We start from the raw sequence: 16,192 nt of genomic DNA on the forward strand, positions 1-16,192 counted from the left end.
TTCAGAACTTATCATATTTATATGGTAAATTTTTACTTAAACTAAACGCAAGTTTATTCATTAATAAATACAATGTTTCAAAGCACAAAAGACAAATTTCAATCAATCTCTACTTCGGTGAAAGATATAGAAAAATATGTCAAAGATGTTAAATTGAACAAAGATAAATATGGAAATTTTTGGGTAAAACCAGTTATGGAAAATAACATGAGCCCCTCTATTTCATTTAAAGGAAGAGCTCTAACTATACCTGGAAAGACATCCATTAAAGTAAATCTAACAAAAGTTTCTCCTCTACTCCTGGCAATTTATTCAAAGCTTGAAAAAGTGATTGACCACGATACTTTGAAAAAGAATGATAAGACCATCAACAATACTCGTGGAGAAATTTCTATTTACTTTAATAATCCAAAGGGTGTAGATCTAAGTAAAATGAATGATGTTAATATTTCTGGTGAAATGTCATTTCGTTCTATGATAGTTAGAGATTATTTAAAGATAACTTTTGATATTAAAAATGTAGAGATTGAATCCGTTAATGAAAGAAAGTATATTGGTATAGATGGAAAGGTTTTTTCTGCTAAATAAATATGAGTCATTACAGCAGTGAAGATTTTACTATTTCATTGAACTCGGACGATAGTGATGATAGTATTTCATTGAACTCAGATGATAGTTATGATGCTAATAGTTTGTGCTCAAATGATAGTTATGAGAGTAGTTTTATTGATGATTCCGATTACTATATAGAGTTTAGTGATGAAGAAATATGAAGTTTCTCACTATATAAATAACATGAAATCTGGTTATTGTTCCGCCTGTGATAAACAGTACAATCGATATGATATTCATATCAGGACCATTAAACATGCTATCAATACATCTGATAAGAGTAAAAATATGATAAGATGTGAACCTTGTAATAAGCTAATTAGAGTACTTGATAAAAGGAAACATAAACAAACAAAGCACCATTTAGATAATGTTCTTAATGGTTATAAAGAAGAAGAGATGAAACATTGTGATCTTTGTGATAAGGATATGAAGAAGACTAGTTATAGATATCACATCCTAACCAAGAATCATATGAATAAGTTGCCCCAAATTTAATTGAGTTTCCTGACTCTTGTTTTCAATTTTTTCATGTTTTATTTTAAGTAAAAGATAACTAGTAAATAGTGAAGTTTTTTACTATATAAATATGACGAATTCTACTTACTGTGAGAGTTGTGAGCAGAACTACAAACATATCAAAAAACATTATAGAACACAAAAACATTTAAAGAGTAAAGATAATAAGTATTGTAAGATTTGTAAGACATGGGTTCTGAGAAGTGGGTATGATCAACACTTAGATACTCAAAAACATTTGAAGAATCTCAAACCAAAGGTTCTTCCAAAGGTCTATTGTGAGCGCTGTCAACACTACATCCTCAAGAAGGATTGGAAGCGTCATGAGAAGACAAAGAAACACCAAGTTCCATATTATGAGATTGAAAATTTAGATGGTGCTTTCAAAGGAAATATTAAAATTAGATTGTTCCATTTCAAAGATCCAGTCCCCCGTTCTCTGGGAGCTGCTGTTGATCTTACAAAGGAAGGAATAGATGATCAGATTGATAAGACTATATCTGAAATGGGAAGTTGTAAATATTATTTGGGGACTAAATTGGTTCTTCGTAAAAAGGAAGATCCACCATTTAACTTTTACCTACATACAACAACTTACATGGTACTTAATAAAAATGATTATAATAGAAATAAAGAACAGGTCTTTAATGAGCTTAAATATAGTGAATATAATATTGATGATCTTATTGTCGGAAGCGGTCTCACTGTTGAAAAGGTTCTGTTTGTTGATGTTCACATTTTTAAATCTGATCCACTACAAGCAAGATCATATATTCAACTTCCTAAAATCATCAAAGATAAAAACGCTATAGTAAATATTCAGAATACTGATAACAAGTGTTTCTTGTGGTCTGTACTGGCATATCTACATCCAGCAAAAGAACATGCTGAAAGAGTAAGCAATTATATGAAATATGAAAATGAATTGAATATGAAAAATTTGAAATTTCCGATGACTCTTAATAATATTCCAAAGTTTGAAAAGTTAAATAATATTTCTATAAATGTCTATGGGTTGACTGAAAAGAATAAAGTGCAGATTTTACAAATCTCAGATGATGAGAAAGAAAAACATGTTGATCTCTTGTATTTCCGATCTGGTGAAATTGAACATTATGCTTATATCAAGAACTTTTCAAGATTAATTAAATCACAAGTCTATTCTAGAAAATGTAAAGTTTATCCATGTCGTCGGTGTTTGAATACATTTCATTCACAGGAGAGATTGGATACTCATAAACAATATTGTTCAAATGAGAAAGCAACAGTCATTACACTTCCAAAGCCTGGTTCTAAAATTTCATTCAAAGATCAAAATAAAACAATTAAACATCCTTTTGTGATATATGCTGATTTTGAGAGTATCTTGGAAAAAATAGCAACAGCAGCTCCAGATCCAAAAGAATCATACACAAATAAGTATCAAAAACATACTCCTTGCGGATTTTGTTATATCAAATCATCCGTTTGTGATGAATATAACAAGTTAGAGGAGTATAGAGGCTCAAATGCCCCAGAGGAGTTTGTGAAACGACTAGAAAAAGACTGTGTTCGATTAACCACGATAATGAGAGAAACCAATAAACCAATGTCCTTAACAAGTAAAGAAAAAAGAGAATTTAGACAGCCAAAGGCTACCTGTCATATTTGTGGGGAGAAAATTGGTGAAAGCCTAAAGGTTAGAGATCATTGTCATCTCACTGGTAAATATAGAGGTCCGGCTCATCAAAGTTGTAATATTAATTATAAACTCCCCTCGTTCATTCCTGTCTTTCTTCATAACAACGCTCATTATGATACACACTTGTTTATTAAAGAGTTGTCAAAGACTCCTGGGAGTATCAGTGCTATTCCAAGTACAGATCAAAAATACATCTCCTTTACAAAAATCATTCCAACAAGACCAACTACAAGAATTCGATTCTTGGATACATATAAATTCATGGCTAGTCCTCTTGCTAACCTAGTTAAAAATTTGAAAAAATTTCCATGTTTGGAGAGTAATTATGAGGATACGGAACTCCTAACACAAAAGGGAATTTACCCGTACGACTATATGGATTCATTTAAAAGATTTGGTGAAAAGAAACTTCCTTCAAAAGAAGATTTTAATAATATTCTAAATAATAGCAATGTTTCAGATGATGATTATGTACATGCTCAAAATGTTTGGAAAAAATATAATATCAATAATATGGGTGATTATCATGATCTCTATCTCAAGACTGATGTCCTTCTTCTAGCAGATGTATTCGAAGCATTTAGATCTGTGTGTCTTTCTGGATATGGCTTGGATCCTGCTCATTATTTCACAGCACCGGCCGGGTCTTGCTTGGAGTGCTATGCTAAAAATGACTAAACAAGATTTGGATTTGATAACCGATGTTGATATGCTCCTGATGATAGAGAGAGCAAAGAGAGGGGGAATTTCACAAGTCTGCTCATCAAGATATTCAAAAGCAAATAACAAATATCTTCCAGATTATGATCCAAAGAAAGATAGTTCCTATCTCATGTATTATGACGCCAACAACCTCTATGGGTGGGCAATGTCCCAAGCACAACCTTATGGAGGATTGAAATGGGAGAGTGATCATGAGGGTGTTCTAGAAAAGATTTTGAGTTCAACACAAAAAGAGTTGGATGAAAGGAAAGAAGGGTATTTCCTGGAGGTTGATCTAAAGTATCCAAAAGAACTCTTTGAGAAACATAAAGATCTTCCTTTCGGGTGTGAGAAAGAATTAACAAACCCAGAGTGGTTGAGTGAATATCAGAAATCATTTGATAAGGAATCAAGAACAGAAAAACTTTTAACAACATTCTTTGATAAGAAGAACTATGTACTACATCAGAGAAATCTTTTACAATTTGTGAAACATGGTCTAATTGTTGAGAAAGTTCATCGGGTCCTGAAATTCAAACAGAGTTATTGGTTAATGAAATATATTGATTTTAACACTCGAAAGAGAACGCTTGGAAAGACTGACTTTGAGAAAGATTTTTATAAGTTGATGAATAACGCAGTGTTTGGGAAGACGATGGAAAATGTTAGAAAGAGACAAAATATCAAGTTGACAACTTCCTGGGAACAAACTTCCAAACTAATCAACAGACCGAGCTTTGAGCGTGTTGAAATCTTTACAGAAAACTTTTGTGCTGTTCATATGATGAAAGAAGAAATTGAGATGGATAAACCGATTTATATTGGTACTACTGTTCTCGATCTATCAAAACTACTGATGTATGAATATTATTATGAGAATTTGAAAACAAAGTATGATGATAACGTCATGTTGATGTATATGGATACGGGCAGCTTCATTCTGAGTATCAAGACAGATGACGTCTATGATGATATGAAAGCTGATTCTGTAATTTATGATACAAGCAACTATGATCAAAAGAGTGAATTGTTCTCGAATTAAAATAAAAAGGTGATTGGAAAGTTCAAGGATGAGCTTGGTGGAAATATTCTGAGTGAGTTCATAGCATTGAGAGCAAAGGCTTATGCGTATAAATATAGAGTTGGGAATGTGGAGAAGTGTGATCAGAAGCTCAAAGGGATTAAGAAAAATGTAATTAAAGAAAGTATCAATTTTGGTCATTATTATCAATGTTTGATGAGTGGGGAGGAACAGTATAGAAAGGTAAAAGGGATTAGGAGTTATAAGCATGAATTATATTCAGAAGAGATAAATAAACTAGCACTGGGGGCATATGATGATAAACGATATATTTTAGATGGTGGTGTTATGTGTGTACCTTTTGGTTATATATAAATGGATAAAGAGTGGAGGTGTAATCAACCTTGGTATATAAATGGTAAACATAATGAGTGTGAGAAATACCAGATCCGAGAGGTTGAGAGGGTCAGAAGGTCCTCAAGACGGATAAACGTATTCATTTGTTAAGTGGGGTAATGGAGGGCGGGAAGAAAAATATATTAGAGTGGAGTGAGAACTTTGATGGTTATCAACCGGATAATAAATATTATAATTTTAAAATGGTATGTGGATCGGGAGGAGGACAGACCAGGTCCCTCCGTGAAACATACCATTTTATAAACGCACAGAGAAAGGTGCTTAATGTAAAGTTTATCAATATCCTAGATGGGGATGAGTTCCATAAGAGAATGGAGTTGTTTAAAAAATTAGAAAATGAGCAAATATTCATAGGATCAATGAGGAATTTTGAATGTCGCGTGGTCCTTGGAGGTTAAGTAAGGACTCCCCCATTCACTTACATGTAAAAGGAGAAGGGGGTGTCGCGGTAATCGGGGGAAAAATGGGCAGTTTGGGAAAAAGTCCCATCTAAATACATGGGTGTCCTGGAAGCCCCATTATCTCCCTACTGACAATGCAGAAGCAGCAAGTGCCAAACCATGAACCAATAAATTCCACATCACTGTGACACCTTCAGTCGAACGTCAGATAGAAACAGCCGGTTCGTGAATGACTTGGGTAAAAAAAAAAAAAAAAAAATTACTGCAGCTGACCACAATAATGCGGGTATAATGTTTTTATAAACGAACAATGGCGAAACTGCAAATGCCAAATCAATGAATGTGAGTGAAATTATGGCATTTAATGGATGGAATCCCTCACATCATTTCCTCATTCTCCTTTAAACGGAATCTCTCTATATTTTGATTCCAAGCAGCATCATTCCAATCACAACTTAATACTACACCATTAATATAACAAAAAACAATGTTATAAACATGGTGAGGTAAACGAATATAAATGCCGTTGTAACATGATAACCGCTACAGACGAATCTGCCGGAAAGCAAGGGCGGATATGTAATATTTGTACAGGTGGAAACCCAAAATCATAATTGTATTGAGAAATTTATGAAAGCGAAGGGCACACACTGGGATCCCAAAAGGTTCCACATAAAGTTTGGTGGGCCTAGCCCCACACCTGAGGAAGTAGTTCGGGACGGACAGACAGACAGACACAGACGTCCTGCTTTATTAAATAGATTGGCATAATTTTATGGATAAAAGGTGTTGCGTGGGTTTGCGGGTAGAGGAATAACTGCTAAATCCGAATCCTATCCAGGTCCCAGCCAAATCATATCCAGGTCCCATCCAAATCCTATCCAGGTCCTATCCAAATCCTATCCAGGTCCTATCCGAATCCTATCCAGGTCCTATCCGAACCGAATCCTATCCAGGTACTATACGAATCCTATCCAGGTCCTATCCGAATCCTATCCAGGTCCTATCCGAATCCTATCCAGGTCCTATCCAAATCCTATCCAGGTCCTATCCGAATCCTATCCAGGTCCTATCCGAATCCGATCCAGGTCCTATCCAAATCCTATCCGAATCCTATCCAGGTGCCTCCTGATGACTATATTATATTTGCTTATTCGGTCTTTCATTTGATTATTACAGAATTTTGTACCCAGCTGCTCCTGGACTCTGTGTCCTTTCCTCCTGACAAGGTGGAAAAGTTTCTGTCAACCCTCGACTCTGATTCTGCAACTGAACCCGACGGCATCAGCCCACGGGTCCTAAAATCCTGTTCTTCCGCTCTTTCACTCCCTCTCTCTGTTCTCTTCACCCTCTCTTTTGCTCAAGATCATCTGCCATCTGCTTGGAAATCAGCCTACATCACCGCTTTACACAAAAAAGGTGCAAAAACAGATCCCAGCAACGACAGACCAATCAGCCTTCTCCCAATTATCAGCAAAGTCATGGAATCCATCATTGCTTCAGATATGAAATCTTTCCTCTTCTCCAATGGCTTGATCTCTGATCATCAATTTGGTTTCAGACCTGGTCACTTTACTCTGGACATGCTGTTTCTGCTTTCTCAACAATGGATGGAGGTCCTCAATGCCAAACAGGAAATTAGAGCTGTATCCCTTGACATATCACGTGCCTTCGATACGGTCTGGCACCCTGCTCGGCTCACCAAACTCTCCTCCTTTGGTATCCATGGAAATCTCCACGCATGGCTAGCGGACTTCCTCTCGAGTCATAGTCAACATGTGGCCCTGAATGGGTTTCTCTCATCTCCTCTTCCTGTTCAGGCTGGAGTTCCCCGAGGCAGTGTTCTGGGCCCTGTGCTTTTTCTGGTCTTCATCAATGATCTCTCTGACTCTCTTGAAAATCCTCTCTATCTCTTTGCTGATGACTCTACTCTCTGTCGCTCCATTCTTCATCCCTCAGATTGGCAGTCTGCAGCCTCCTCACTCTCTGCAGACCTGGACAAAATCACAGACTGGGCAAACAAGTGGAACATGTCTTTCAATCCTGACAAATCTCACACTCTTACGATGTCTCTCCGAAAAGACCGACTGGACAACCCTCCCATCCACTTTCTCAATAATCCTCTCCAAGAAGTTCTGTCACTCAAGCTTTTGGGTCTCACTATCTGCCATGATCTTTTCTGGGAAAACCACATTTCAAATCTGGCCTCCAAAGCCAGTCGCCGACTGGGCATCCTCCGTCGTGCGAAGTCCTTCCTTGGCACACCTGAGCTCCTCACCACATACAAGGCTTTCATCCGCAGCTCAATGGAATACTGCTCTCCCCTCTGGGCTGGTGCTCCTTCCTCACACCTAGCTCGTCTTCACACTGTTGAAACCAAAGCATTCAGAATCATTGGAATCTCCCGCGATGAAGCTAACTCCAAGGGCCTCTCACTCACTCACCGCAGGCAGGTTGGTGGTCTTTCCATCTTCTACCGACTCCTCTCTGGCCTTGCCCCCCCAGCTCTCTCTGGGCTCTGTCCCGCAAATATTCCTACAGGTTGCACAAGATCTGCCTGCAACCCTCTTATGGTTAAACTGCCAAAATCAAGACTCTCTGCTCACCTTCACTCCTTCATTCCTCTTTTCTCCTGCCTCTGGAACAAACTCCCTCACTCTCTTCAATCCCACTCCACCCTCCAGGTCTTTAAAACAGCTGTTCACCACCATCTCTTATCTTCCCCCCTCCAAAACCTTGATCTTTTCTACCCCCGCTAATTTCACCCCAATTCCACTTTTTTGAAATACCAACTTCTGTCCTGGAAGTCCTTGGTGTCCTTGTGTTTTATACTTCTCCCACCCCCCCCCCCCCCTTCACTTGTCTTCTGCTCCCTCTTTTTATATATTTTGTTTGTCTGGTTGATATGTTTGTGAAGTAAATGTCAGCTCTTTCACGAGCCTCGATTCAGTATACAAAAAAAATAAAAAATAAAAATATCAATTTTGGAATGTTTTGCTGCAATTTCTGGAGAAATTCCATTGGGAGGTTGTTCACGCATTCTGCCACGTGTCCCAGAATTCATCTTTTTATTTTGGTCGTTACTTGTAAAAATCGAAAATGTTGAAGTATATTGGTTCATCTTGTGCGTTATTCTGTCTGTCTGTTTGTATGTCAATCACCTAGAGGTCACAATTTTAAACCGATCTTTAGGAAACTTCACCAAACGGTAGAGTTGGTCATAAGGAAGAAGCCTATTGATAATAAGGTCAACAGGTCAACAACTGTCAAATTCCTGAAATCCTCAATTTTTATCCGATCAACTTGAAATTTGAACAGGATTTGCATATCCGGTCACTTAATTCAACCACCAATTATTTTGATGCCTAAAGGTGAAAAGGTCAACAAAGGCCAAATTTGGAATATTGTCAATTTTCCTCCGATTGACTTGCAATTTGAAGAGGATTTGCATATCAGATCACGGAATTCAACCACCTATTATTTTTGAGGTCAACATGAGCCAAAAGGTCAACATGGGCCAAAAGGTCAACATGGGCCAAAGGTTAACAATTTAGGTAACGTTTTTAAAATCCTCAATTTTCATCCGATCAACTAGAAATTTGAACAGAATTTGCATATCCAGTCACTTAATTCAACCGCCAATTATATGTAGGTCAACATATGCCAAAAGGTCAACATAGGTCAAATTTCTAAAATCCTCAATTTTCATCCGATTGACTTCAAAAGTTAAGAGGATTTGCATATCAGATCACGGAATTCAACCACCAATTATTTTTGAGATCAACATAGGCCAAAAGGTCAACATAGGCCAAAGGTCAACAACGTATTTTAGGGATTTCGCAAGTATCGTGCTATGAACGACATATTTCTTCTTTTTTATTTTTCTTCTTGTCCAAAAAATCCCAGACAGCTTATATGATGCTGAAGTCAGGACGTTGAGGGGGCATTCCAGTAGTTGTAGAATTCCTGACAGCTTTCGTTTGTAAATATGTTTCAATGACATTCGCAGTGTGCTTGGGGTCGTTCTCGTGCTGGAAAACAATGTTGTCTCCAATTGGCGTCCTTCCTGACAGGATACGATGGTGGATTAGGAACCTCTTGCACTTGTCAGCATTAATTGGTTCTTCAAATCTCACCAAATCACCAATGCCAGCATTTTGCTCCTGGACACCAGTAACGCGGTCATGGGGTCTCTAAGACCGATGCGCTCGCCAGGCAGGTAGGGGACGAGAGGTCACGTCTGCCCATAATTTGCGTACGCGTTAGCGATCAAGTCAGCAAGAAAGTTGGCCAATCCGCTTGTGAAAATGGCTGAGCAGACCGAGACAGATGTCTCTCTTTGAATTTCCCTGAATGCGTGAACCCAATTCACCATTTAACGGGTTTATTTCAATTTGCTCTGTGCTTATGGGGGAAGTTTTGTTTCCACCAATGGCAACAAAACGGGTTCACATCACACAGGGTTTATTCACCATCAAATTGTTTGGGAAGAAGAAGGGCAAACCACAAACCACATTTACTTGTGTAAGCTCATTCGTAAGTTGCCCTACAAAGGCAGTCGATGAATGGGCAGCCTCCATCGTGCAAAGTCCTTCCTTGGTACACCTGAGCTCCACACCACCTACAAGGCTTTCATCCGCAGCTTAATAATGGAGTACTGCTCTCCCCTCTGGGCTGGTGCTCCTGCCTCACATCTTGTTCAGCTTGACTCCATGGAAACCAAGAACTTCAAGATCTTTGGAATATCCCACTATGAACCTGTGTCTATCGGCCTATCCCTTTCACATTGCAGACAGGTCAGTGGTCTCTCTGTCTTCTACTCCCTCCTTTTTGGTTTGGCACCCTCTTCTCTTTCCACGGTCCGCCAGCAACCCCCTTCTGGAAAAAAAAAACTCCTCCCAAGATCCAGAATCACTGTTGACTTTCACTCATTTGTTCCTCTTTTTTTTCCCCTGTATAGAATCAACTTCCACATTCTCTTCAACCTCTTCCTTCCTTCTCGATCTTCAAGACAGGCATTCACCACCCTCATCCAAAACCATGATCCTTTGTACCCCCGTTTACCCTCCCCAAACCCAACCTTTTCCAAATTTCCAGTTTTTCCTTCTTGAGAGATTGCGTCTGTAGTCATCTTGTGCATCCTCTGATAACTCTCATTCTTCCCCACATCCTTTGTTATCTCCTCCACTGAAGGTGGATCGAGGTTATGTTTTCACCCCTGTTTGTATTTTGGTCTGTGGTGAACAAGTTATCGCAAAAAGTTGTTGACGGATTCAGATGGAATTTGGTGGGCAGGTTGTGTGTGTGACAAGGACGAAATGATTACATTTTGGTGAAGATCTGAAAACGGATCCGGATATGAGAATTTTAAAAAATTTCAAATGATTCTTCACTATTGAGTGAATGGGCCAAAAAACGATACATATCATGATATTTCAAAAAGTAAACTGTTCAACCTGACGGAGGTATGTGCTCCACAGAGGAGCCGGTCTATTGTGTCCAGGTCTTCCTGTATTTTGTCCCCCAAACATGCTGTTGCTGTGCTGCCCTCTCTTTCTGCTTTTAAGTCCTGATCCACGGGTCTGTGTGGGGACCACGGACCTGTGTGGGGACCACGGGCCTGTGTGGGGACCACGGGCCTGTGTGGGGACCACGGACATGTGTGGGAACCACGGATCTGTGCGGGAACCACGGACCTGTGTGGGAACCACGGATCTGTGTGGGGACCACGGATCTGTGTGGGGACCACGGACCTGTGTGGGAACCACGGATCTGTGTGGGAACCACGCACCTGTGTGGGGACCACGGATCTGTGTGGGAACCACGGACCTGTGTGGGAACCACGGATCTGTGTGGGGACCACGGACCTGTGTGGGAACCACGGATCTGTGTGGGGACCACGGACCTGTGTGGGAACCACGGATCTGTGTGGGAACCACGGACCTGTGTGGGAACCACGGATCTGTGTGTGAACCACTTATCTGTGTGGGAACCACGGATCTGTGTGGGAACCACTGACCTGTGTGGGAACCAAGGACCTGTGTGTGAACCACTTATCTGTGTGGGAACCACTGACCTGTGTGGGAACCACAGACCTGTGTGGGAACCACGGATCTGTGTGGGGACCACGGACCTGTGTGGGAACCACGGATCTGTGTGGGGACCACGGACCTGTGTGGGAACCACGGGTCTGTGTGGGAACCACGGACCTGTGTGTGAACCACGGATCTGTGTGTGAACCACGGGTCTGCGTGGGAACCACGGGTGTGTGTGGGAACCACGGACCTGTGTGTGAACCACGGATCTGTGTGTGAACCACGGATCTGTGTGTGAACCACGGGTCTGCGTGGGAACCACGGATCTGTGTGGGAACCACGGGTCTGTGTGGGAACCACGGGTCTGTGTGGGAACCACGGACCTGTGTGTGAACCACTTATCTGCGTGGGAACCACTGACCTGTGTGTGAACCACTTATCTGTGTGGGAACCGCTGACCTGTGTGGGAACCACGGGTCTGTGTGGGAACCACGGGTGTGTGTGGGAACCACGGATCTGTGTGTGAACCACGGATCTGTGTGTGAACCACGGATCTGTGTGGGCACCACGGGTCTGTGTGGGAACCACGGACCTGTGTGGGAACCACGGGTCTGTGTGGGAACCACGGACCTGTGTGGGAACCACGGATCTGTGTGGGGACCACGGACCTGTGTGGGAACCACGGACCTGTGTGGGAACCACGGACCTGTGTGGGAACCACGGGCGTGTGTGGGAACCACGGACCTGTGTGGGAACCACGGGCGTGTGTGGGAACCACGGGCGTGTGTGGGAACCACGGATCTGTGTGGGAGCCACGGACCTGTGTGGGAACCACAGACCTGTGTGGGAACCACGGATCTGTGTGGGAACCACGGACCTGTGTGGGAACCATGGATCTGTGTGGGAACCGTGGATCTGTGTGGGAACCACAGACCTGTGTGGGAACCATGGATCTGTGTGGGAACCACGGATCTGTGTGGGGACCACGGATCTGTGTGGAAACCACGGACCTGTGTGTGAACCACTTATCTGTGTGGGAACCACGTATCTGTGTGGGAACTACGGACCTGTGTGTGAACCACTTATCTGTGTGGGAACCACAGGCCTGTGTAGGAACCACGGACCTGTGTGTGAACCACTTATCTGTGTGGGAACCACAGGCCTGTGTAGGAACCACGGACCTGTGTGTGAACCACTTATCTGTGTGGGAACCACGGACCTGTGTAGGAACCACTTATCTGTGTGGGAACCACAGGCCTGTGTAGGAACCACGGACCTGTGTGTGAACCACTTATCTGTGTGGGAACCACGGACCTGTGTGTGAACCACTTATCTGTGTGGGAACCACAGGCCTGTGTCGGAACCACGGACCTGTGTGTGAACCACTTATCTGTGTGGGAACCACAGACCTGTGTGGGAACCACGGATCTGTGTGGGAACCACGGACCTGTGTGTGAACCACTTATCTGTGTGGGAACCACGGGCCTGTGTGGGAACCACGGACCTGTGTGTGAACCACTTATCTGTGTGGGAACCACGGACCTGTGTGGGAACCACGGACCTGTGTGGGAACCACGGATCTCTGTGGGAACCACGGACCTGTGTGTGAAGCCCGGACCTGTGTGGGAACCACGGACCTGTGTAGGAACCACGGACCTGTGTGTGAACCCCGGACCTGTGTGGGAACTACGCATCTGTGTGGGAACCACGGATCTATGTGGGAACCACGGACCTGTGTGGGAACCACGGACCTGTGTGGGAACCACGGACCTGTGTGGGAACCACGGACCTGTGTGGGAACCACTTATCTGTGTGGGAACCACGGACCTGTGTGGGAACCACGGATGCATCATTGTTTGGCCGTTTTAAAGGTCGGCGATTGACATACAGACAAACAGACAAAGGGACAGACAAACGGACAGAATAACGAACAAGACGAACCAATAACCTTGAAAAGCTTAGATTTTGACAAGTAATGAAGGTTTCCTTCCAAGCAATTTTGACACAGGTCATCAGACCCATCAAAGCCTGCGCTCCGATTACCCACATCATGGCCCTTAACCCACAAAATGGCGGATATAATGTGATTGGAAACTTTATAAAGTTTGTTTTATCACAAATCTTCCAACAAGCACAGAATGTTCCCATTTGAACAGTGGAGTGGATTACATGGTTCATGGATCCAATCTATTGTAGTTTTAGCAAAACCTAATAAAGTAGGCGATGATTAAACACATTTTGCGCTTCAGTGTAAATGACCAGGAAAGGTGTTGTGTCATGTGGACCCATCATCCTCCAGAGTACCCAGGCGGCTTCACTCCAAGACCATCAGCACACAGCGCCGCCTGCAGCCTATAAAAGATCCCCTCGGGCCACAAACTCGATGTACAAATTCATTACAATCGCCATATTTGAATTACCATGCAGCTTACATGAACAGAACAGGATGGTGCAACTACAAGACCAGATTCATATTCTCCTTCTGAGCAGCTTGCAGTCTCAGAGCAATATGTCGCAACACCCCACACCCGGTGTGATGTGATGAATGTGGCACAGGTGCACACCGTTCGCAACAGTGAGATGAACACATGTCCAGGGGGTATCTGACCCCACAGATCTAGGGGTGACCCCATTGTTTTAGAGGAAGGGGCAGGGCACGGTGATGATGTACCATGTCCCTACGTTCCCCATCTAATTAAGAAATTGTCCATTACTAGTGCGCTGGTACTCATTTTGCTGACCTGAGAGGGTTGACAGGCTGAGTCAACACACCTGGGGTTAATTCAACGACGTGACAGGGGCTCGAATTGAGGACCCTAAGGTCTCAAGCCAGCCCACCTGAATCGTTAAGCAAACACCTGCCTTCTACAGAAGATTCACGATCCCAAAGTCCTTCTGTTCATCACCAGGCCTTCCATGGAACTCTCCCAATGAGTTGAACTTGGCTTAGTGTTGGAGATTTGATGGGATCATTCACATTGAAGTCAAATCATTGGGAAAACTAGAACAGCACTCGATAGAGCACAAACAATACATGACCAAAAATATGTGGACGCCCGAACAGCAAACATCTCATTCCAAAATCAAGGGCATTAATATGGAGTTGGTCCCCCCCTATGCTGCTAAAACAGCCTCCACCCTTCTGGGAAGGCTTTCCACTAGATGTCGGAACATTGCTGTGGGAATTTGCTTCCATTCAGCCACAAGAGCATTAGTGAGGTTGGGCAATTAGGCCGGGCTCGTAGTCGGCGTTCCAATTCATCCCAAAGGTGTTTAATGGGGTTGAGGTCAGGGCTCTGTGCAGGCCAGTCAAGTTCTTCCACACCGATCTCGACAAACCATTTCTGTATGGACTTCCGTTTGTGCATGGGGGCATTGTCATGCTGAAACAGGAAAGGGCATTCCCCAAACTATTCCCACAAATTTGGAAGCACACAATCGTCTAAAATGTCATTGTATGCTGTAGCGTTAAGATTTCCCTTCACTGGAACTAAGGGGCCGGGCCCGAACCATGAAGAACAGCCCCAGACCATTATTCCTCCAACAACAAACTTTACAGTTGGCACTATGCATTCGGGCAGGTGGCGTTTCTGGCAGGTGGCTCTTGGCATCCGCCAAAACCAGATTCGTCCGGTGGACTGCCAGATGGTGGAGCGTGATTCATCACTCCAGAGAACGTGTTTCTACTGCTCCAGAGTCCAATGGCGGCGAGCTTTACACCACTCCAGACAACGCTTGGCATTGTGAATGGTGATCTTAGGCTTGTGTGCGGCTGCTCGGCCATGGAAACCCATTTCATGAAGCTCCTGACAAAAAGTTGTTGTGCTGACGTTGCTTCCAGAGGCAGTTTGCAACTCGACAGCGAGTGTTGCAACCGAGGAGGGACGATTTTTACGCGCTGCGCCCTTCAGCACTCAGCGGTCCCGTTTTGTAAGCTTTTATGGCCTTCCACTTCACAGCTGAGCTGTTGTTGCTCCTAGACGTTTCCACTTCACAATAACAGCACTTACAGTTGACTGGGCCAGCTCTAGCAGGGCATAAATTTGACGAACTGACTTGTTGGAAATCCTATGATGGTGCCACGTTGAAAGTCACTGAGCTCTTCAGTACGGTCCATTCTAATACCAATGTTTGTCAATGCAGTTTGCATGACTGTGCTTGATTATATTTACCTGTCAGCATTGGGTGTGGCTGAAACAGCCGAATCCACTAATTAGAAGGGGTGTCCGCATACTTTTGGTCATGTAGTGTACCTCCACCAGGCTGAGCAGTTTACATTTTGTATCCCACTGATAGGCCGGATCTGGATTCCGACCTGAACCAAAACCTAATCGGCCTGTTCTTGTCACCAAACCAACTCATTCACCGAGTTTAGTCATAATTCGTCCACAACTTTTATAAATATCACGCTATATATCGCTTTTCCCCCGATCCTTCAATGGTGAAGGTTCACTCACAAAATTAAAAACACAGCACGTGCTCTCTAAAACATTTCCATACCGATACAATTTTTTTTTTTTTTAAAAATACAGTACATCATACGAAATGGAAAGTTCTTGACTGTTTACACCGAGGTAGAACACATATTTCCGTGATCACCTAAATCGTTTCAAAAATAATCTCCAGTTAAAACCTTATGATCTAATTCTTACCGTTTTAAAAGTTTCTTACCCACTCCAAAATAATATCCCTGTATACTTTGGATTAGAGTTCCTGCTGCTCACTTTCATCTTCAGACAATCGAATTGTTAACAACTTCAAGTGTGTCGAGCCCCTCGCGTTGACTGCATTTGTGTTGAGTATC

The sequence above is a fragment of the Myxine glutinosa genome, chromosome 6 (genome assembly GCF_964187855.1).
Source record: "Myxine glutinosa chromosome 6, kmMyxGlut1.1, whole genome shotgun sequence".
NCBI classification, from domain to species: domain Eukaryota; kingdom Metazoa; phylum Chordata; class Myxini; order Myxiniformes; family Myxinidae; genus Myxine; species Myxine glutinosa.